Source organism: Castor canadensis, chromosome 8, assembly GCF_047511655.1.
Source record: "Castor canadensis chromosome 8, mCasCan1.hap1v2, whole genome shotgun sequence".
NCBI classification, from domain to species: Eukaryota; Metazoa; Chordata; class Mammalia; order Rodentia; family Castoridae; genus Castor; species Castor canadensis.
In genome coordinates, this window is record NC_133393.1 from 92,199,041 (window position 1) to 92,223,961 (window position 24,921).

At 37.4% G+C, this 24,921-nt stretch overlaps 1 long non-coding RNA gene and 2 pseudogenes across 1 annotated transcript; 1 reads left to right on the forward strand and 2 right to left on the reverse strand.

Moving 5' to 3' along the window:
* Positions 1-256: 256 nt before the first annotated feature.
* LOC141425768 (uncharacterized) lies at positions 257-7,643 on the reverse strand. The gene is made up of 2 exons (XR_012450855.1): positions 7,283-7,643; positions 257-2,517 (listed from the first exon to the last, which is right to left on the reverse strand). It is a non-coding gene; the product is annotated as an uncharacterized lncRNA (long non-coding RNA).
* Positions 7,644-16,445: 8,802 nt separating this feature from the next.
* LOC109674372 (olfactory receptor 6C74-like) lies at positions 16,446-17,367 on the forward strand (annotated as a pseudogene).
* A 4,907-nt stretch (positions 17,368-22,274) lies between these two features.
* Positions 22,275-23,265, reverse strand: LOC109674371 (cyclic AMP-dependent transcription factor ATF-4-like; annotated as a pseudogene).
* Positions 23,266-24,921: the final 1,656 nt, after the last annotated feature.

The following is a 24,921-nucleotide window of genomic DNA, read 5'->3' on the forward strand; positions in this document are numbered from 1 at the left end:
AACTGATGGAACCAAAAGAGAAAGAATAAAATATAATAGGAGTAGAATAGAATAAGAGATATTCTATTCTAAGACATCCACCATCCTTTCTCAGTAATTGATAGATTAAGGAAGCAAAAATTCAGTTAATATATACCTGAGTTGAATAGTACCATTAGTTAACTTACTCTGATAAATGTTTATACTACCACAGACCAACTGCAGCTGGGGGTCCTCTAGTTCATGTGCAGTGAATAACGACACGAACAAAAGGAAGTGCTGGGCAGCAATGGTGCACTTTATTTTCTGAAAATCATATTTAAGCAGTGCAAAAAAAGCAGGAAGGAGTACATGGCAGTCCCCAGTTCTCCTTTGACCTCTGTACTAGAATTGGCTGTCACATCACTTTGGCTATGAGCCCAGAAGCAGAACTGGGTGTTAGGGAACACCCAGTTCCACACAGAGAGAGAATGGGAAGTTCACAGAAACCCTGTGGGACTTCTTATCTCTCTTAGGGCTGTTACACAAAAGCTACAGTGACCCTGCTCTTTTTCAAGAGGCTCTGGGGGTCCTGAGGGTTTCCCACATCTCCCCCTTTTTTATTTTTTATGAAAACAGTGTTCAGAAATTTTTCTTTTTTGTGGTGGTTACTTTCTAGAGTGATTAGTCTTTTTAGCCATATAATACTAAGTAGACCCAGAAGCATGAGTCCACCCATCCCTATAAGTCCCTTAAGTCCAAAATTGAACCAATGACTAGAATTAATTTTGTCTAGCCAACTCTTCATGGAGTCCAGGGAGATAATGGAGAGATATGCAGCCTGTGGCTCAATAATAACTTTAGTCAGGTGCTGGATGTGTAAGGTTGAATTTTAACTTCAAGCTCCCTGAATATAATGTTGTATCAAAGTCCAATTGTGGTAAGTGCCATTCCACTGAGCAACAGTAATGCAGATATGATGATACTGGGAATCCCAGGTGAGCTGTATTTATTGGACTACTCCAGTGAGAGTTTCTTCCATAAGGTTCAATTCTTCTTGTAGTTTGAAGATCCCTTGTTGAAGGTCCCTGTTAAAGTCATTTTGAGAATATAATATGTTAGAAACATTTTTGGTGAGAGTATTTACATAATGAGCTGTTTGAATTTGCTGGGTCAATGCCATCACAGCAGTGGTTGTGCTGGCTATGAGAGTTATAAGGGAGACAATTCCAAAGATGACAGCACCTAAAAATCTCTTGGGCAAAGAATCTGTTCTAAGGCTAGATGTAATACTAACTCATTGTCACCAGTCCAAGTATGGTTTAAGGTAACTGGTAACCAAGCAAAGGGAGGATGGTGCACAATTTAAAAAGGAGAGGTAAATGAGGAATCAATGCAAGCATGCAAGGTACAGTTTTTATGTTGTATATGTCCTAATATCTGGCTTGCAGTAACAGAAAAGTTTAGATTACCAATAAGAAAGGCATGAGGAGGCCTGACACAACTGGCAGAAAAGTTGAGTGAACGATTAGAATTAGAGGAGTCGCAAGAGAAGGTTAGATTATTAGGAAAAACAGTGATGTTGCAAGAGGAAAAGTTATAAGGTTTCAAAGAGCCAAGGAGTGTATCCAAGGTGGTGTACACTTGAGATTGATATTTAATAATGGAGTGGCAGAGGGTGGGGCCATGCCACATTTTGGGTTTAGATCCCTAGTTAATACTGGAGAACTGTTAAGGGTAAACTGATTCAGAGGGATTAGACTCATTCCAAGTAAGGAGAAAGGTCCAAGATATAAAATGCACCAGAGGATGTATAGGTGTAGAGTAAAGTCTTATACAAGTTGTCTGAGGCACATGATCATAACCAAGACCTTGTGCAAATGTCTGTACCTTAGGGCAGTGGGCAGAAAAGGATATCGTGTACAGGGTCTAGTGCAGTTATTATCAGTACAATTGTTAACAGGGATGACTGTGGAGAGTAAGAGCCCTACTCTAGTAGAATTGTCCCAAGTATATTTATAATTAAGTTGAGCCTGCAGACAAGGTATGGGGTCATGTTAACACCTCTAGGGGAATAGAAGCACATAGGGTGTCTTACAAAGGAACTGTCATACTGAGATAATTGTAGCTGTTCAGAGATGTTATAACCGTCAGGCAAAGGTCCACCTCCTAAGGCATGAGAAGCACTATTACAAAATATAGGCAATGGTTCTCCCCAATCTTTGGGGCAAAGGATTGGAGGATGAGGCACAAATGACCAGTGTGTGTAATTTTCCTCCACTCTGGCCCTCTGGGAATTAATGGTCAGGACATCAACATACAGACAAGAATTAACTTGAGTCTAGTGACATCATGCCCATGAGTAGAACCTCAATTTTGGGCCTTCTGAACCAAAATTTTAAGGGCTCCCCAGGTCACTGGTGGGGGTTTCTCCTTTTTTGGGGGGTAGCAACAGGGTCATGGTTGATCGTCCAGCCAACATCTCTTCATGGGTCCCATCAACAGCTGTGACTGATTTGATGCATCAGAGAGGCAGCCATCTTGGTCATTGTTCATGTTCTGGAAAGACACAATCACACCCTCAACCGGTAGTTAGTAAAGGGTCAGGTCCCTGCCATGTGTTTGTTTCTAAATTCTTCCAAAGAACACACACAGAGGGGCATTTGTTCCATGCACAGAAGTGTTTTTCCATGGGTATAATGCCTTGATTATCAATTGAGAAGAAATATAAAGTTAATAATATAAGATGTAATTGTGTATGTGAAGACCAGGGAGTGTGTTCCCCCTTTTTTAATTTAATAAGTTGATTTTTAATTCTTTGATGTTGGTGTTCTACAATGGTTTGGCCATGGGGATTATAGGGAATCCCAGTATTGTGAGTAATGTCCCATAAATTACAGAATTCTTGAAATTTTTTACTTGGGTAAGTGGGACCACTATATGTTTTTATGGATTTAGGAATTCCTACAATTGCAAATGCAGCAAGCAAGTGTTGAGTTACATGTTTAGTGGTTTCTCCAGTATATGCAGTTGTAAATATGGCATTTGAGTAAGTGTCAACCATTACTTGAACATATTTTAATGTTCCAAATTGAGAAACATGTGTAACATCAGTTTGCCAAATATGATTAGCTTTTAGCCTATGAGGATTTATTCCCATATTAGGTCCCAAAGACAGGAGGGTGCTGCAGGTAGAGCATGTCCTGATGAGTTGTTTAGTTTGTTCATGGGTTAAAAATGGAAACTGTTTGTGTAACATAGAAGAATTCTGATGTAAGATAGCATGACTCCATTGAGCCTGTTGAAAGGTGGAGAGAGACTTTTTAGTGCTTGTAAAGGAAATAAATTGGTCTACCTTTTGGTTGCCTTCAGCCATAGGGCCAAGCAGGTCTGTATGTGAATGGATATGAGTAATAAAAAACAGAGAAGTATGAGCCTGAATGACCAATTGAGCCTGTGTGAATAACTGAAAAATGGTAGAATTAAGATCTCCTTTTAGTCTAGCTGTCTCAATAGAGTTAATGGCTTTAACTACATATTGGGAGTCTGAAACTACATTGTCCAGACCAGGGAAACCTTGCAGGGCTGCAAGAACTGCTAAGACTTCAGCATGTTGTGCAGTTACTCCTAGGGTTGTAATGTTTATTTATTCTGTACATGTCCCCAAGGGGAAGCAAAAGATGTATCCGGATCTCCCTTTACTGGTGCCATCAGTATATACAGTGATTGCACTGGCTAGTGGTTTGGTGGCTGTGATGCAAGATAGAATCCAGGCTGAGAAGTTAAAAATTTTATGGTAGGGTCTTTGGGATAGTGGTTGTCAAATTGTCCTGTGTAATTACTAATTGCAACTTGCCATAAATAGTTTTGTTGATAAAGATTGTCTATCTGAATATTGGTGAAGGGAGTAACTATGAGTGATGGATCATTGCCAGATAATTATTTGCATCTTTGCCTTACAGTCCTAGGGGGTGTGTTATGGGTAAAGAGCATTTTTATCATGTTATTTGACCATTGAATAATAGCCCCTGTTGGAGTAGTTGGAGTACCCCATATGATCAGTTGGAGGTGCTGACTGGGGTCTATCCTGTTGATGAAACTATGTTGAAGAGTAGCTTCAATAAGTTTTATAGCCTGTTGTGCTTCTGGAGTTAATTTTCTTAATGAGTTTAATTGTGAATCTCCTTTTAATAGTTCAAATACAGGTTTTAAAGAGTCCAAGGGGATCTTGAGAAAAGGCCGAATCCAATTAATGTTTCCTAATAGTGTCTGTAATGCATTTAATGTCATAACCTCTTTTATGTTTAATTTTATTTTAGGAGGATTGACTATATTTTCAACTATAGTGTGTCCCAGATATTTAAATGGTGGGCAGAGCTGTGTTTTGTCAGGAGCTAGGCAGCTAGGCAGCTTTATAAGTCTTTGAGGGCCTGCTGTACTAGTGTAAATGAGGGATAAGCAATTAAAAGATCATCCATATAATGGAAACATCTAATCTGTGGCCAAGTTTTATAGAAGGGTATGAGAGCTGCATGGACATAGGCCTGACATATGGTGGGACTGTTTTTCATGCCTTGAAGTAGTACTTTCCATTGATATTGTTGAGCTGTTTTTTCATTATTAAGGGATGGCAATGTAAAGGCAAATATTTCCTTGTCACTGTCATGTAATGGGATAATAAAAAAGCGATCTTTTAAATCTATAATTATAATTTCAAATCCTGCAGGAATCATGGCATGAGAAGGGAGGCCAGGTTGTAAAGCTTCTGTAGTTTGCCTGGCCTTGTTAATGGCTTGAAGGTCATGTAATATTCAATATTTTCCTTTGGCTTTTTTTCTATTACAAAAATAGGACTATTCCATGGACTATTGGAAGACTCCACATGTCCAGCTTTTACTTGTTGTTGTACCAATATATAAGCCTGTTGTCATTTTTGTCCCAAAAGTGGCCACTGATCAACCCATATAGGCTCATTGGTTAACCATTTAAGTGGTATAGCTGTGTGTCAGGACTTTATATCAGTGGCCCCTAAGAGGGGAGGTGGTTACAAGAATAATCAATTCCACAGCAACAGGAAAAACGTTGGGAAAGGACCTCCTCCCAGGGTCTCATGATTGCCTTATCTTGTTGAGCTTCGTGTGTGATAAGAGTCATGCACAATTGTTGCATAATGACTCTTCCCCATAAGCATAATTGTAATCCTGTAATTATGAAAGGTTGGAAAGTCCGTGAATTGCCTTATTCATCTTCCCATTTGAGTACTTCTGCACTAACCTTGGTCAATTGTGGTCCCCCTACTCCTTGTACTGTGGTTCCTCTTTTTGTGCCCCAATGTTTAAGTCATAATGATTGAGGGATAACACTCTGATCTGCTCCTGTGTCTAGAAGACCCCAAAAAGCTATTCCCCAAATATAGATAGTAGCTAAGGGCCTTTGATCTAAAATGGGTTGAGTGCAATACACTTGAGGAGGGGTCTCAGTCGGTAAAGGCAAAAATATTGCAATCTTGGCATCCTTCTCTAATCCTATCCATTGCCTAGAACTAGAAACATAGACTACTGTTGGAGACTTGGATTTTAACATAGTATAATAAGGATGCACAGTAAGTCCTTGAAGAAGCTATTTTTCATTTCCCATAATTATTCCTGTTAATTCCTTTCTAGAGTTATGGAAATGACATGTCACTGGGACTGGTGTATTACCAGGGGAGATGGTCAATGCCTCTAAGACCAGAAGATCAAATCCTAAACTCCAGGAGTTTTCCCACTGGATACAGAAAATTGCTCCTTCTTGGGGCAGGGCTGAAGGTTGCCCCCAGTCCTGTTTAAAGGTTTCCCATCAGCATGATATTTGGAATTACAGTCTTTAGCCCAATGACAGCTTTTATTGCATTGTGGGCACATTTTAGAAGGATTCCCTTTAGGTGGGGGGTTCTTTCTTCTTTGTGGGCAATCTCTTTTCCAGTGTCCTGACTGTCCACACCCAAAACATGGCATCTGGGTGGGGAAAGTGGCTCCTTTTGAGGAAGTTATGGCAGCTGCAAGAGTGGCAGCCATATGTGATTGAGTGCCAATATCCTGGGTAGCAGAAACCTAATTAGAAAGATCACTATTTTTACTGGTCTGATAGCTTGTTTACATTCTTTGGTAGCTCCCTCATATGCGCTTTGACAGACCAAGAACCGTTGTCTGTCTGCATGTTGAACTTTGAGACTTATAGCTCATTTTACAAGGGCCAAGAATTCAGCCCATGGCTCACTGGCCTTTTGTTTTAGATTTAGAAATTCCTCAGTAGCTTCCTTACTGGAGTCAGGAAGACTGCTGTAAGCTCTTTTTGAACATAATCTCATCTGATCAAAATATTGGGGTGTACCAGGCATCTGTTGTTAGGCATGAGCATATTGTCCTACTTCTTGTAGCTGATCCTCCATTAAGGACACACCTGCATCCCTATTTCCTTGCCCTTGTTCATCACATTCATCATAATATTTTTCTTTCTATATAAGGAAATCAGCAGGGTTAAGACAAGCTAGAGCTAATTGCTTGTAATCCTATGGTGTACAGTTTTCTCGAATCAGATGTTTGAACAGAGTAAGGGTGTATGGGTCATTAGCTCCATTCTCCCTAACTGAATCTCTAAACCTTCTTAGCCCTTCAAGAGAAATAGGCTCACGCTGTCATTGTGCCAGAGGTCCCAGGATGACTCGAAAGCCCAGAGGGTTCTCTGAAGGTGAAGGAGCCAAAGATGGAGGAGAAGAGTCATCATTCCCTTCCTCTAATAATAGCTGTCTGAAAGTTTTTTCTAGAGAGACTTCCTCATTTTCTTCTCCCTGTTTTGTGCCTTTCTTAGGAATGGTACCTGTTTGAGGGGTAGCCTTAAATGGAGCCAAAGATGGGTAAAGACCAGCATAAGGTGGTGCAGAATCCTCCATAGTGGAAAACTTAAATGTCACAAGTTTTTGTGAGGGAAGCTTTTCCTCCTCCTTATTGTCCTCTGGAAGACTTGATTCAGGAGCCTCTTTAAAAGGATCTGTTAGAGGTCCCAAGCAATAATGAATAGAGGACCATATACCAAAAAATTGGATAGGAATATTTTCCCCTCTTTGGTGAGCTCTCTTTACATCTTCTCTTATCTGCTTCCAGCTACCAGGGTCTAAATTTCCATGCTCAGGAAACCAAGGATTAAATTGGATAACTCTCTATAAAACCTTCAATTTGTCCCTGGGTGTAAGATATTCCTTTGCTTTTTAATAAACAGACAAGTAGCTGTAGGAAGTGTCTATGCTCTGAACTTTGAACATTTCCCATTTTGTTCCCCTACTTACGGTTCGCAATTCCTTGGGTTGGGGCTCCGTGTCGAACCTTTTCGTCCCTTGTTCCTTTTTTTTGTGAACTGCCAAGATGTTCAGAGAGGTCCCACATTGGGTGCCAATTTACCACAGACCAGCTGCAGCTGGGAGTCCTCTGCTCTTGGGGGAATGTGTGGCAAATAATGACATGAACACAAGGAAGTGCTGGGCAGCAATGGTGCAGTTTATTTTCTGAAAAGCATATTTAAGCAGTGCAGAAAAGCAGGAAGAAGTAAGTGGCAGTCCCCAGTTCTCCTTTGACCTCTGTACTAGGATTGGCTGTCATGTCACTATGGCTATGAGCCCAGAAGCAGAACTGAGTGTTCCCTGTTCCACAGAGAGAGAGAAAACAGGAAGTTTGCAGAAAGCCCTGTGGGACTTATCTCTCTTAGGGCTGTTGCACAAAAGCTACAGTGACTCTGCTCTTTTCCAAGAGCCTCTGGGGTCCTCAGGGTTTCCCCACACTTATACAATAATTCCCTAAAAATCCATATGGTTTAGTCATAAACACATACCAAATTCTGTGCCATAACACATATTTCAGCAAACTTAAAAGAAATAAGACAAAATACATTCTGAGACCGTAGTAGAAACAAACCAGAAATGGTAATAGAGAGCCAAAAGTATCTCAAAATATCTGTGATTTAATACACCTTAAATATTTGATCAAAAAGAAGTCTCAAGAAAAAGGAAAACATATTTCTTGTAAATAAAGGTGAAAAATACAACTTACAGAATTGTGAGATATAACAAAGCACTTAGAGGGAATATTACAGCACTAAATGAATATATGTCTATACAAGAATCATTTAAATCAACATCCTAATTTTGCATAATAATGAAAAGAAAAACACTTGAAACCTAAAGCAATTAGAAAGAAATGGAAAATAAAATTAAAATGGAAATGTATGAAATAAATCAGGAAAATAAAAATTGATAAACTTCTAACAAGGCAAAGAAAAATAAGAGAAGATAAAAATCACTAATGTTACAGTTTGAATAATAAAGCTCTCCCCACAGGATAATATGTTGAGGTCTTGGTCTCCAGCTGGTGGCATTGTTTTGGGAGGTGCTGGAAACTGTAGGAGGTGTGACTTTCCTGGAGGAAGTAGGTCTCTGGGAGGACAGGTGCTTGGGGGCATCTTGGCCCTGGCTCCTTCCTGTCTCTCCTCCTTCCTGGTTATCATGAAGTGAACAGATTTGTTCTATCACATGCTCCCCACCATAATGTTCTGCCTCGCCACAACAATCCCCCTTTAAACTGATATTTCTCAGGCATTTGTCACATTAATGAAAAACTGACTAACATAGAAAATAGGTACTAAGCAGTGGAGTCATTGCTGTGACCATCTGACAATATGCTTCTTAAGCCTTTGGAGCTGGTTTGTGGGAGGATTCTGTAAAAGTTGGAGAAGCAGGCAAGAAAAGGGTTTGGATACTATGAGTAGAGCTTAATACTAGGTGGTTTTGATAGAATTTCAGAAAACCAGAATGTGGATAGAAGTACGTACAGTGAAGGATGGCTCATGGGGTTTCAGTGTAAATGAATACATTGGAAATTGTACTAGAAGTCATTCTTGTAACACTCTGAAAGAGAATTTGTTTACAATTGTCCATGCCCTGAAACTTTGAGTAAGGCTGAAATTAAAAGCAAGAGACTAATTAATCTGAAGAAGGTAATTTCAAGGCAGTACAATATTCAGGCTGTAGCTTGACTATTGCTGGCTGCTTTCAGTCATGTTTTTACTGAGAATGGTGAACAAAAAGTAGAGTGAAATTTTTTTTAAAAACTTGCATTTTCCTCAGAGAAGACATGTAAAAAGTTGGGACCAAAGAAAGTATACCTACCAAAGACTCCCAAATGGCCTTTTTTAGTGTCATTAGAAAGAATCCAATAACTTTGCAGAGATGCCTTGAGGGTATCTGAGAAATTAGCCGGGCCTCACCTACAAGAGACACAAGGGTGTAAAACTTTTAACTCATTTGAGTGAATTTGCTTTGACCCAACGCTCCATGTCATCCTCCTTACATAGGGCTTCCTACAGAATTATCTCTCTCTGTTTGGCCACCCAGGCACCCAGAGGCCACAATCCCTGTGGTCCAATGGCCTCAGCTACTGATCAAGCTGGCAGCAGATGTTGGTATCACACATGTGATGCTTGTTTTGTAGGTGTGCAGAATGGAAGAGTCATAGGTGCATAGAGTTTTCCACACAGATTTTCAAGCAAGGCCTTGGAGGCTAGGAAATGAGGGGCAGATTCTGAGTCCCCTCAGGCAGTCCCTGAGAGAAGTGCATGATATTGCAAAGGTGGAGCATAAGTTGCAATGGAGACTCCAGGAATTTAGAAATGCCAGGAAAGAGGAAGGTCAGCAGAAGAAAGTTGCAGGCAGTGAGTGATCAGAGCAGCCCAAGAGACAGACATGTGGCTGAAACCCAGCAAGGCCATAGGGACAGGATGCTTTACAACCTCTGAGACTCGTATTATACCACAAAGTGCCTTGGATGGTGGATATGGTGGCACAGGATTTAGTGTTTGCCCTGCTATGTTTTAGTCTTGCTTTGGTCCATTCTTCTTCCTAAGACACCATTGCTCTATTTTGGAATGGGAACTTCACTCTGTGGCATTGCATATTGAAAGTATGTAACATATTTTGAAATTTTGTAGGTGCTCATACCTAAGAGTTGGCCTTAAATCTCATAGTAAACTAGAAGTGTACTTTTGAAAATGTTGAAACTGTTGGGACTTTGAGGACTCTGAGATGGCCTGAATGCATTTTACATTTTGAAGTAGCCACGAGTGTTTACAGCCCAAGGGCAGAGTGTTATGGTTTGAATATGACATGTTTCCCACTGACTCATGTATGAAAGACTTGGTCCATACTGGTGGCACTATGCTAGGAGGTGCTTGAAACATTAGGAGGCGGGGTCCAGTTGGAGGAGGTAGTCAATGGTGGTAGATGCTTGCAGGCATTGTTTTCCTGGTCCCTCCCTGTCTCCGCCTCTGCTTCCTGGCTTCCATGAGATGAGCAAATTTGCTCTATCACATACTCTCCTCCATGATGTTCAGCTTCTTCTCAGGCTAACAGCAGAGTAACTAGCCAAGTGGGAGCAGAAACCTCTGAAACCATGAGCCAAAATAAATCTTGATAATTCTCAGGTTTTTGTCACAGAACAAAAACCTAACAAAGCCAGTATTAAAAATGACAAGAGTCACTGCAACTATATGATGGCCTTAGCAGAATAATAAAGAACTACTATCAACAGCATGTATCTTACATTTAATAGCTTAGATTGCTTATAAGAGACATTACCATAAATACACATAAAGAGAAATACATGCTGTGAATTGTCCAACAACTATTAAATATAACTTTGACTTCTTTACCAATTGTGTGAAAAGCAATATCTACACAAACATCTATATGTAAATGACAAGAAACCTATTGGTAGTTGAAAATCTGGAAGGAATTAAGATGTTTCAAAATAAGAAAATGGGGAAACATGTGATATATCCATGCAGTGGGCTGTTCATCAATTGAACAACTAAACTATCAAGAATACAAAGGCATAGATGAAATGTAAAATGAAAGAAAGCAACATTAAAAGATTTTTTTTACTGTCTGGTCCTACCTATGTGATACTTTGGAAGATGGAAATTTATAAAGAAAAAATGTGTTTGCCAGGACTTTGGTGGAGAGAGTTTTACAATTGCTGTTCTTGAAACTAATCTTACTCATGTCTTGCATCTTGCTAATTTATATTACACAGCTGCTCAACAGAGGCCTCAGTATCCCCACCTCATTCATCTCTTCCTGATCTTTGCACTCAGGTGAAGCAGAATGGCCAATGAATGCTGCCATCTCAAAAAAGGAACTCTTCTACTCATCTTTTTCCTGGGTAATGGTCAAGAAATAAAAGAGGTAAGAAGCTAACTGAAGCTATTTTGAAATTTTAAGGTTCCATCTTGATTATTCCAAGAAGGAATATATTATTCTTTCTACTAACTGCAAACTCACATCAGTCAGGTTGGCATATCTTCCAGATTATAAACTGGACACAAGGCAGCTGTTATTTGAGCATTTCCCTCAGAAATACAGACATTGGAACCTTAATTCCTTCAATGAAGTAGTGTTGAGAGATGGAGCTTAATGGAGGTATTTGTATCCTAGCAACAGTGCCCTGATGAATGAATTAATCTTTTCTGGGATGAATAAATGCATTATCATAGGAGTTTGACCCACTTTCCTATCTTGATTCTGCTTTTTGTCATGAGTTGGAACAGCAGGAAGCTGTCAGCTGATGAGGCTATCTTATCTGGGAATTCCCAGCCTCCAGAGGTATGAGTCAAAATAAATCTCTTTTCTTTATAAATTAGCCTGTCTCAGGTATTTTGCATAGCAACAGCAAATGGACTAAGAAAAGGGCCTAATGAATTGAAACTTAATTTTAGATGACTTTTATTTTCAAAAAAAAAAAAAAACCCTTGTTTCTCATTTACCTGACTCATCAAGATGAACAATCCATGTATGAGACATGTATAATGGGAAGGGGGGTTAAGAAGATGAAGCAATAGCTATTGGAATGGACTCCCTGGATTGGTGGAAGTACATGTAGAGAACACATTTGATCTCAAAGGCATAGGGAGAAGTATTTATGAGATTTGTTTTAAGAATAGTCTCTGGATCCTCCCTTCAGAAGTAAGCATCCTGTGCAGGTCTTTCACACTGCTTCAAGAGCCTAACTTTATCTGTGGGTCTCACATCCTCCACCAGATGGCTCTGTAAGGATAACAGGGGACATAAGGCTACCCCAGCACCTGCATGGTTCCTCATTCACTAATCCACAACCTCAAGAGAAAAACCTTCAGACCAGCTCCCAACTTTATTCTTAGGCACAGAATGGCACACAACTGATGGCCTGAAGTAATGGACAGATTGGATCAACTGTATCAATCAACCCCTCCAAACATAAGTTAATGAACTGGGAACCCTAAGGTCACCAGTCAACTAGAAAGTCATGTTGAGGCAATGCAGCCCTGTATTTGGAATAATAAGATATATTTAGGTTCCTCTCATGAAAACTATAAACATATTTCCCTCAAATCAAAGAACAAATATTTATTAGGGTAATCTGTATGCTATGCACTCTTAGAGACATAGTTTAAAGTGACCTCTTTTAAATGTATCTTGTTTTTTTAAATGTAGACTGCCTGGAGAGAACATAAAAACTGGTGGTCTCTTGGAAAATGGTGTTTGGTGATCTAAATCCTACTGAGACCTTTTCAGCAGCTGTAGATGTTTTCATCGGGGGCACAGAGAACATGAAAACTCTGTAAGATCAGGATGATTAATTTTTTGTGTCAGTGTGTGTAATCTGAAGAAATGGATTCAATACATGGATAAAGAAATTATAATAGGGGAACCTCAATGCACTAGATTTCCTGGAATAAATTAGCTAATCAAATCATTTTTCAAGAGTGCCATTTCTAGGTGAGAAAAAACAACCCAGATTGTGGAGTAGAGTAAGATTCACTCAGAGAGAATGGTGTATGATGTGCTCAGTTCAGTATTAAGTTTAAAAGAGTTTAAAAGGTTTAAAAGCTTAAAAGGTTTAAAAGAGTTAAATATTGAGCTTTAGTTGATTTTCTGACAGAATCTGTGTTTATATCACCTTAAGATTTTTTTTGGATGAATGTTTGCAATTTAAAGACTTTTTAGCACACTGATTTAGTATTGCAAAAGATGTAAATAATATTGGGAAAGTATAAAATAATGTTTCTCTTACATAGATTTGTAATTTATATTTTTTCTGCTTTTTTTTTTCATTTTTCTTTTATTATTCATATGTGCATACAAGGCTTGGTTCATTTCTTCTCCCTGCCCCCACCCCCTCCCTTACCACCCACTCCACCCCCTCCCGCTCCCCCCCTCAATACCCAGCAGAAACTATTTTGCCCTTATCTCTAATTTTGTTGTAGAGAGAGTATAAGCAATAATAGGAAGGAACAAGGGGTTTTGCTGGTTGAGATAAGGATAGCTATACAGGGCATTGACTCACATTGATTTCCTGTGCGTGGGTGTTACCTTCTAGGTTAATTCTTTTTGATCTAACCTTTTCTCTAGTTCCTGGTCCCCTTTTCCTATTGGCCTCAGTTGCTTTAAGGTATCTGCTTTAGTTTCTCTGCATTAAGGGCAACAAATGCTAGCTAGTTTTTTAGGTGTCTTACCTATCCTCACCCCTCCCTTGTGTGCTCTTGCTTTTATCATGTGCTCATAGTCCAATCCCCTTGCTGTGTTTGCCCTTGATCTAATGTCCACATATGAGGGAGAACATACAATTTTTGGTCTTTTGAGCCAGGCTAACCTCACTCAGAACGATGTTCTCCAATTCCATCCATAACATGAACATGTTTTTCTTCAACTTAAGAAAATAAAAGATCATAGAATACAATTTTAGAATTGAAAACATTTTTATTAAATTAATCTGGTATTCATATTTCCTGGTACAACTAAATGAAATTTCATTGATAGGTTTTATTTCTAGCATATTGTTTTTAAAATGTGTTGGAGGATAGTGTGTATGTTATTAGACATGGACAAAAGAATGATCTGATGTGGTAAAATTCCAACTTTTTGTGCTTTGTTTATGTTTTTCTTTGTTTTTTAAATTGTAGCTGGATGTACATTGTGGCATTTACAAATGTTCTTATAATATAAGAAACATACCACACTTTAATTCACCTTTCCATCATTCCTCTTTATCCCTCCCTCCCCCATTCCTGGAATAGTTTCAATAGGTGTAATTTTTCCATTTACAAACATATGTGCAAAGATTTGTACTCTAGTCACCGTCACATACACTTTCCCTAGTCCTTCTTCCTCCCACTGGTACCAACCTCTCCCCGTCAGACAGAACCCGTTTAGCTTTCCTGTTCTCTGATTTTGTAAAAAAAGAAACTGACATTTTTGTTTGATTAAGATAGCTATACAGGGAGTTTCCTTGTGACATTTCCATATATATATATATATATATATAGCATGTATCAATCTTAATTGGTTCATCTCCTCTATTTTTTCTTATTTCTATCTTTCTATATTCATTATTGTTTAAAGTACATCAACCATATCCACATTCTTGACTTCCTTCTTTTACCCTCCTTCTCTCATATGTGACCTCCCCTTAGTGTGACCTGTTTTTCATAATATTACTGTATTTGTATTGGGTCTATATTCCACATATGAAAGAAAATATGTGGCTTTTGGCTTTCCTATCCTGTCCAATTTCACTTAAGATGATGTTCTCCGAGTCCATCTATTTACCTGCAAAAGACAAAATTTCATTCTTCTTTGTGTTTTAGATATATAGATTCCTACAATTGTTGCCACTGAGGCAATTTATATAAATGAGGAAAATAGTCTAAGAAATTTTTTATAATTATCTGAGTGAGAAAGGAATATCCAATAAAAGTAACTGTCATTTCTTTTCACTCATACATATCTACATTATTCACATCATGGTTTTAACAGCAAAGCACTGTCCACTGATTCTAAATAAGTTCTATTTGTTCCCTTTGCTTTCCTTCTGTTCAGGCTGTTCTCTCTTATAGGAATACCATGTCTGATTTCTTTTATCTTATAGGTATTGTACAATCTGAATTTTCTCCTATAATATTTTCTAGATATGATTTGAACCACATTTTAATTGTCCTTACATGTCTATTTTAGTGTTATTTATGCTTTCTTTATAATATTGTACATTTTAGATACTGTAAATAATTGTCATGATATCCTCAACACAGAAAACATTGTCATATGATGTCATGTCCATCATGAAAATGTAACTTTTTAATGTGCTTGATAATGCAGATACCCAGGAAGGAAATTTTCCTGACAGATATCACTAATCTAAATATTAGACCTCCAATTCATTTGCTGTGCAAACATTAGCAATTTTGTTGCATAAGTTTATTATGTCACTTAATATACACCATGACTCAAAAACAACTTATCTACTTGTAAATATCCCTTAATCATATTTTAATATTCTTATGATATGAAAATACATGCCACTTAAATTTTGTGTCAGTCTTATTCAGAGATTCATTATACTTTTGAAATTCGCCAAATAATCCTCTTCATTTTCACCTATGCTGAGCTCAAAATTGTTCATGTTTCATTCTCTAAACAAAGAATGAAAATGTAATAAGAACCAGAATTAGATGGAGAAAAAGATTTATATTTAACATTTAAAATTTTTTAAGTTCATTATCCCATCTTTAAGAATCCTTATGTCTCTAGATTTCCACAAGCTTTGTATTTTTCCTCATCTCATAAAACTACATTTATATATTTCTCTTTGTTCCTATGTTTCTGCATCCCAATATTCACATTACTTGGTGCATTCTCAAGAAGGAAATGCAGAAGTGTCAATGTCTATCTGCAGTCACTCATGTTACATATTATTCCTGCTGATTTGGTATTAGGGTTCAGGGTAAAAAGAACAGAGGATGAAATTCAAGATCTAAGCAATGGGAATACTAATAGGGACAGTAAATACAATTGTATCCTATGCTTCATTTTCACCTATTTGAAATTGAACCTCAGACATGAAAAATTTGCAGTAAGAATAGGAATTTCAGCTTGATTTAATGTGTAAAGTGGTAATCATGTACTAATCCTATATGTTGTGAATGGATAAGGGCGTGTTTGTGTAATGTAAAGTGTGGACTGATGGTTATCACTTGGGTTTTTATGTAAACTTCTTTCATTTTATTGAATTAAGTTTCTTTAACTGAAAAGGAAAGTAGCATTCCATTCCAACTCTTGGTAATTCTCAAAAAAGAAGTATTTTTTCTGTCTTTAAGCTCCTTAATTTAATTCTACTTTATTCACATAAAAAGAATGAGCAATCATTGCCATTATGTATATTATTCTCCAGTAGAACTGCAAATTCATGTCTTAATTCTCTGCTTAGATAATCTGAAAACATTATATAACCATCTTTAAAACTTGAATGTGCATTGCATTGCTCTCTCTGAGACATGTGGAGGTCAACTTCAACATTAGTTGCAAAGCCATTGTGCTAAAAAGATAACTACTTTTTTTTCTATTCAGACATGGTAAGAGTTAGAGGACCATAATGAGAAACCATACAAGAGTGACTACTCATCTTGGAGGGTTTGACTGATGACCCACAATTGAAAGGTGTGCTCTTTATCTTCCTGCTTCTCACCTACTTGCTAAGCATCACTGGCAATCTGATCATCATCACACTCACCCTGGTGGATTCCCACCTTAAGACTCCCATGTATTTTTTTCTTAGAAATTTTTCCTTCTTAGAAATTTCCTACGCTACTACATGCGTTCCTAAATTGCTAGCTATTTTAGCAACTGGGGATAAAACTATTTCCTGTAATAATTGTATCACTCAAGTGTCTTTTGCCATCCTACTTGGAGTGTAAGAATTTTACTTGCTGCCAGCAATGGCCTATGCCATCTGCAAGCCCCTGCATTACACAATCATCATGAGCAACAGAATCTGCACACAGCTCGTTCTCAGCTCTTGGCTTTCTGGCTTTTTGGTTATCATTCCACCATTCCTATTAGGCCTAATTCTTGATTCCTGTGCCTCCAACATTGTTGATCATTTCTACTGTGACACTACTCCCCTCCTGCAGATTTCCTGCACAGACAGACAGCTCCTGGAGATGATGGGATTTCACTCAGCTTTGGAGACACTCTTGGTCACACTGATGTTGGTGAAAATGTCCTACACTTTTATTGCTGTGACAATTTTAAAAATCCCTTCAACTAGTCAGGAAAAAGGCTTTTCCACATGTTGTTCTCACACGATCATGCTATCCCTGTCATATGGCAGCTGCATGTACATGTATGTTAAGCCATCAATCAAACAAAGGATTTATTTTTCCAAGGGAATTTCAGTGCTGAACACTTCAGTTGCTCCATTTTTGAATCCTTTTATCTATACCTTACGGAATAAGCAAGTGAATAAAGCCTTCATTAATACAATACACTGGATTGCCTCATTCTCAAAAAAATGAATTGAGTATTCTATTTTATTGTATAAAGAAAATAAATAAAAGACTCAAGTAAAACTGACAGGTTTCTTCCTTTTTCTTCCTTTCAGTGCTTTTTGATTCATCTTTATGCCTTTTCAAACTATTTTTTCACAAATGTCTTTGGTCTAAAGTAGTTAATTTCCCTTTTACTCTCCATTACAGGTATTCTTTTTAATCTTTTCTCTTTTCTGTGGATATCTTTTCAAAACTGAGTAAGATTTTCAGTATGTCTCTTTGTCTTTTAAGAATTCTACATAGGATTGGAGGTGTGGCTTAGTGGTAGAGTGTTTGCATAGCATGCATGAGACTCTAAGTTTAATCCTCAGTATGGGGGGAAAATTCCAGTTCATGACTATAAAATATTGTTTCATTGGAAACTACATTGACCATACTATACAATGCAAACGTTATTATACTACTCTATATTTGTGATTAATTATAGCCCTTAAAATTAATATTTATTTATATTTTGCTCATATTATCAGCATTGGCATATATTCTATATAAAGAAATCATAGTGGGCTTTGAACATCACAAGTGATGTTCATATTTCATAATATGTACTAAAATTACACTTATTTATAGGATTACTACTTAATATATATTTCATGGAAATGTTATTTTCTTTCTGAAACCAAATACATTTTTTTATTTCTTCCCTTATTTCTTTGATGATCCACTGATCATTCAAAACCTTTTTTAGTGTTTATGTTTTCTATATTTTTTCTTGCTCTTAATTTCTAGTTTAATTCCATTGTAGTCAGATAAAAATAAAATAAGTTATTTCAATTTTCTTGTATTTGTTAAGGCATAAAGCAAGCCTTGCAATTTATTTTGAAGAAATTGTTATATACTGCTGACAGGAATGTGTGTTCTGAAGCTGTTGGGTATAATATACTGTAAACATCTGTTAAATCCATTACATTTATAGTGTCACTTAATTCTGAATATTTTAATGACTTCTTGTCTGGATTACCTATCTATTTGTGACAGTAGGGTATTGAAATAGGAAACTATTATTGTGTTTGGCTCTGTGTTGTTTTGTCAAGTTTGTTTTAGGAAATTGTGTGTGCCTACATTCAGTGTTTGTGTTTATAATTGTTGTAAACTCTTGAGAGATTATTCCCTTCATCAGTATAATGTGATCTTGTCTTTTCTGACTAATTTTGGTTTGTACTCTACCTTGTCAGATATGAGAATAGCTACTCCTGTTTGCTTTCACTTCCATTTGTTTATAATATATTTTTCTGTCCTTTCACTTTCAAGTAGTTTGTCTTTTTCACTGCATTTCTTGCTGGCAGGAAAATTTTGTTTTGTTTTGTTTGTGTGTATGTGTGTTGTTGTTTTTTTTCAAATTTAATCAACCAGTCTGATTTTTAATTCAGTATCAAGACCCTTGTAATTATAGTTATTATTTGAAAGGTATAAATTAGTTCCTGTCATTTTGTTATTTTATAATGCTTGAGTCTTTCCTAATCATTCTTTGCTTATTTACTTTCTCAGGAGATTTATTCTTTCCTATATTATCATGGTTGTGTTCACCTTCCTCCTCTATGTGTATGATTTCTTCATGCATCATCTTACCTGCAGCTGTAGTGGTCATGAATTTCTTTAGTTTTTGTTTATCATGGAAAATTGTTAATTCTCCTACAATTATGTAGGGTAGATTTGCTGGATACAGTTTTTAGGTTGGCAGTTTTCTTTCCAGCCTTGAAGTAGGTAATCCAGGACTTCTTGACTTTTAAACATCTTTTGAGAAATCTGGTTTCATTCTCTTAGGTTTGCCTTTATATGTGCATGGCACTTCTTTCTTCCAGCTCTCTGTATTTTTTACTTGTTCTGTACACCCCCAAATTTTAACTATAATATGATATAGAGAGGTTCTTTCATTGTATTGTCTATTTGATGTTCTAAAACCCTCCTGTGCCTGGTGATCAACTCATTCCCACAGTTTGGGAAATATTTTATTATTATTTTATTGAATATGTTTTCTATGCCTTCTCGTTGTACCTGTTCTTTTGCCCATGATTCATAGATTTGATGTCCCAGAAATATTTTTTGTTCCATTTATATTTTCCTTTTTTTCATTTATTATTGTCTGAAATTCCTGATTTACCTATCTTGTCATCAAGTTCTGATATTCTATTTCATACTTGATCCACTCTGTTGGTGATCATTTCAACCGAGTATTTATTTGACTAATTGAGCCTTTCATTTCTAGAATTTCAATTTGATTTATTGTCAGGATTTTTATGTCTTTGCTGAATTCCTCTTTAATATCCTGCATTGTGTTCTTAAGTTTATCCAGAAATTTATTTGCATTCTCTTTAAATTCCATTAGGGAGTTTGTGTGTGTGTCCTTTTAAAATTTATTGATCATTCCTATAATCATTCTTTTGAATTCCTTTACTGTGATTCCACCTATTCCACTTTCACTAACATCCATTATTATGGAATTATTTACTTTGGAGTAGTAATTTTACCTTGCTTTTTATATTTCTTATGATTCTATATTGGAATCTGGGCATCTAAGGCTGAGTCATTGGTTAGAGGTTTTAATCACCTGGGTCTTTCTGTTGAAGTATTCTCAACATTCAGGCAGGACTAGGTACTGGCAGGATTGAGGTGTAGTTTCTCACCCTCGACTGAATGTATAGCTTGTACCTACATGCTTAGGGAACTAGGCAGTACTCACAGAGAAAAAAACTAGCTGAAGGAAAACACAATTGTTAGAAATATATGGAAATATAGTGATAACTAATTTTTAAAAGTTCACAACAACTGCAATAAACTTAGAGGAATAAGGAAGCAAAGGTACTACCATGTGAACTTACAAAACACTAGTTAATAAGGGTATGAATGTGAAGAAAATGGGAGGAACAAGACTAGTGAATAATGCAAGAAATATGGACAGATAAACAAGAAGGAAAATTAAATGGGGAGAGAATGACAAAGAAGGGAATAGATAGATAAAATCCAGTTGGAGATGAAATGGGAAAGAGAAAATTAGAGTAAGAATTAGTAACAAAGCCCAAGAAATCAAGAACCAAGCAAAAGCAATGACAAAAAGAATTGTAGAATGGAAATAGCAAAAGAAGAAAAAACAGAGAAAACTGACCTAATTGCATACAGAAAGAAGATAAAGGCATAAATAGTAGAAAGAGGGTTAGGAAGAGAAGATGACTAAAAATTAAATATTAAAGTCTGGGTGTGGTGACTCACACTTATAATCCATGTACTGGGAGAAGAATGGGAATAATGGAGGGGAAGAACCATACCATATATATATGTATATAGGGAAACATCTCAATGAAACCCCCTGTACAACTATCATATACTAATATTTTTTTCAAAAGAAGTAGTGAGTGAGGCTGTTTGACTATAGTTCCCAAGTCAGCCTGGGCTCTTTGGGGAGAGCCCATCTTGAAGACAGAAGAAAACTAAATAAATAAAAATACAGTAAAGTAAAAAAGAAAATAACAATGAGAAAAATGAAAAACAAAACAGAACAAAAGAGGCTGAATAAATTAGATAATAAATAGAGAAGTAACATAAGAGAAGTGTGAAAGTAAAGGAAAAAATGAATATTATAAAAATTAGGGCAAAAAGTATACGCAAAATATTTATACAGATCAGTCTGGTTTAAAACATCTCTATGGAAAACTTGTCAAAAAAAGGAAGAAAGAATAAAAACAGGAAAAGAGGGGAAAATAAAATAAAAACAAAAAAATTAAATAATAAAAGGGGGTTCCAGTTCTGTAAGTATGTCAAAATTGTGGATCAGTGCAAAATGTTGGCAAGCTTTTCTCTCTCTGGATGATTTGGCAACCTGTTTCCTTAGCAGAAGTCATTTGTTGGTTAGTTTGACTTCCTTGGTTTTCATTTGACTTGTTTGCCTAGCTCTAAACCAGAGAGCGTGTTCTGTATGGGTGAGCAGGCAGGTATTGCTTCTCAAGATTGAGCATATGTAAGATTTCTGCCACTGGGTGCAGGTGGCTCATGCCTGTAATCTTACCTACTCAGGAGGCAGAGATCGGGAGGATGGTGGTTCCAAGCCAGCCTGGGCAAATAGTTCACAAGACCCCCATCTTGAAAAAAACATCACAAAAAAGGGCTGATGGAGTGGCTCAAGGGGTAGGCCTTGAGTTCAAGCCCCAGTACTGAAAAAACAATTTCTGCCAACAAGTCCTAATTTCTGAAGTCTTCAAGTGTCTAGTGATTGGAAACTCTTGTGGCAGTATGCTCTCCTGGCAGAATGCTGTGTTGGCTCTATCTTCCCAGTGCCCCTTCTTGGATCTTTGCTCATCTTGTCCAGTGAGAAGTGGCTTTCATTCTCTGCCACAAGTTTGAACATTAGTGTCCACATACAGATCTCCACTTGCCTGACTCAGAGATGTCTGACCTTCCCCTTCAGCTAGGCCAACTCTTCCAATAATCTTTCCATGAACACCTGCCCAAATCTTGCTGTATGTTCCCAGAGACAAACAATAGAGGGAATTTTGAGCCCTAGGGTCAGCCATACCACAGCTCCTATTCAGGGTTCTTTCACAATATTTCCCAGCACTGTATTGTGACCAAATTATTAAAAAAAATAGAGAGAATCTTCCCTGTGCCTGCATGCCACATGGTCCTCAGGACTCATGTATGGCTAGTCTGCAAATCTGCTCAATACTGAGTTCAACGTTAATTGTGTTTTCAGAGTCTCTCAATCTTTGTTTTTTATCTATTCCCTGCTGTGGTGTCACTTCTGCCCAGACCACTCATACAAATTTTCTCATTCCTAATACCATCCCTTTTTTTTTCTGGCTTTCACTGTAAAATAATTCATTATAATACAGCTTCAGCACAAGACTCATATATAAAAGCACCAAGCACTCCTGACTATCCTACTAGGAGTCTCTCTTCTTCCCCCTTGCCTTGTGGACCTCTCCTATCAAATCCTTCAGATACTCAATCTCCTTGGCCAGAGCAACTGCCTTTTCTTTCAGACCCTCATTCTTCTTTCCTAGCTCTTTAGATTCACAAGTTAGGGTCTCCTGCTCTGCCTCTTTTTCTGAGGATACCTGGTGGCTGCTAACTTGTTCTCTATTTTCTTCAACTTCTTGTCTAGCTTCTCATCATTTACTTTTGCTGTGTCTCCAGAAGGGTCAAAAGTTTTAGGGTCATCAGACCCATGGGGAACACCTAGAGATGGCAAGCTCCTGGTCGGAGAGCCCCTAGAGGTAAAGGGGCTGCCCTGGAGAGAGCCTGGGTGGGACTCAGGGCTCATAGAATGCCACTGTCATTATCTGAGGGGTTGTTTTCCTCCTTCACACACTGGGGATCATGGTAATATAATCAGTGGAGTTGGGATTCCTATTTCCTTCAGAGATAACCACTTCACTACCTAAGTCTAAACTAAAGGAAAGATCTGGAGTGGAGGAGAGGACCCCTGGAGGAAGAGGGTGTAAGAGGTGAAAGAACAACCTGGTTGGTTTTTGTTAAACTTTCTGGGAGATGGCCAGTTGGGTTTTCTGTCTAGGGTCTAGACTAGGCTCTGGGACTAGTGGGGTAAAGACATCCCATGTGTCGTCCAACATGACCAAAAGGTAATCTGACATGCTTTCCATGTCATGTAAAAAAACAGGGCATCAAAGTCAAACTCCTTCAGATCTATTTTCTCTAGCATTCAATCTGTACCAGAAAGGGCATCTAAAGCACTGATTAACCCATAGCCTTGTTGCCAGAGAACACATGAGGTTTAAAGTGCTCAGCCAGCTCCTAGTAGTCATCTGAGAGACCTAAGCTTTCTTCATGCCCCCGCCCCCAATCCTGCTGGTAGAAGGGGAACATCAAGTCCCCTGACAACACCTCACTGCTCAGGTAGCTCATCTTGATCATGGTACAGAGCATTGCTGGAATCCAGGAATGTACTTAATTCAAAGTCTTTATGGGTTACAGCAATGCTGCTGCTGGATGCCTAGAGAAGCACCATGGCTTAAGCCACAGGGATTTCCCTGCAGAGCCTGGTGCTGCTGCCACCACTGCAGAGACCAATGCTGCTACATGCATTGCTGCCTTTAAAATGCTTTGGTGGCCATGCACCATGCAGGAGGGGAAGAAGAAAGGCGCATTAATAGAACTGATCAAATCTACTGGCAGTTCAGGGAGAAAGTTCTTTTGTTTTTTTTAAGGACTGTTCACAGCTGAAACACCAGCAAGTGTTTTCTGAGGCTTTGTTCTTTCTTTCACCTCAGTCCCTGCCTTCTTCAGCTATGTGTGCTCTGCCAGGCTGGGCTGTCACAGTGATCACTCTTTTCATCTTACCAAAACTGTCCACTTTTCTTTTTCAAATATCATTCTACATGCTCACTATTGAAACATGAGGGTGTGCGGCCATCACCCACCTTAAAGAAATACTTGAAATGTTCTTGCTTTTGAATCAGGGTGATACTGACCTTCCTTATGAAAGGATTTTTGAAAGTGGTCTCTGTAATTGCAATTTTTCAAAACATTTAAGAAGAATTGGTATTAATTCTTCCTTGAATGTTTATAGAATTCAGCTTTAAGAACATCTTATTTTGAGGTGTTTCTTTGTTCAATAATTTTTATTATTGCTTTTATCTCTTTTTTGTAATAGGTCTGTTTGGGCTTTGTGTCTTCTTGATTCAGTCTTGATAACTTATATGTGTTTAGGAACTTACCCATTTTCTCCAAGTTATTCAAGTTTTTTGAAGTGGAGTTTTCATATTAGTCCCTTATGATCTTTTGATTTCTGAGGTATCTGCTGTGATGCTTCTTCTTTGAATTCTGAGTTTATTTGAAATTTCTCTTCATATCATTTTTTAAAATTATTGTTGAACTGGTGGTACATTGTGATATTCACAAAAGTTCTTATAATAAATATATCACAGTTGAATCCACCCCCCTCATCTTTATCCTTTATCCCTCCTTCTCCCATTCTAGAAATATTTCAACAGTTCTCATTTTTGTATTTACATACATGTGTACACAATATTTCCACCATATTCACCCTCCTACACCTTTTTCTTGTATCCTCCCCCTCCCACCAAGCCCCCAGACAGGACCTGTTTTGCCTTTGTGCTCTCTGTTTTTGCAATAATAATAATAATAATAATAACAGTTTTATTTGTTTAAGATAACTATGCAGGGCATTTCATTGTGACATTTCCAGTATATATGTATTACAAATTTCTCTTCTTATCTCTTAATTACACTAGATCTGATTTTATTGATTATAGTAACAGAAAAACAATTATTATTTTTTGGATAAGCATTTTTCCCATATTCTTCAAAGATATAAAGAATAAATCATTATTTGAATTTCAATAGAACTATTCTTTTTAAAAGTTCAAAGTTCTCACTAAATTTACTGAAAATTTGATATAATCTCAATAAAATAAGCTATCAGGTTTACAAGCAAGCTTGCTTACAAACAAACTTCTTTTCCAGTGGAGCTAGTGGATATTTCACTATATATGGAAAAATAATTTTTCAGCTATAGCCTTAAAAAAACTACAAGGAGAAATAACAATT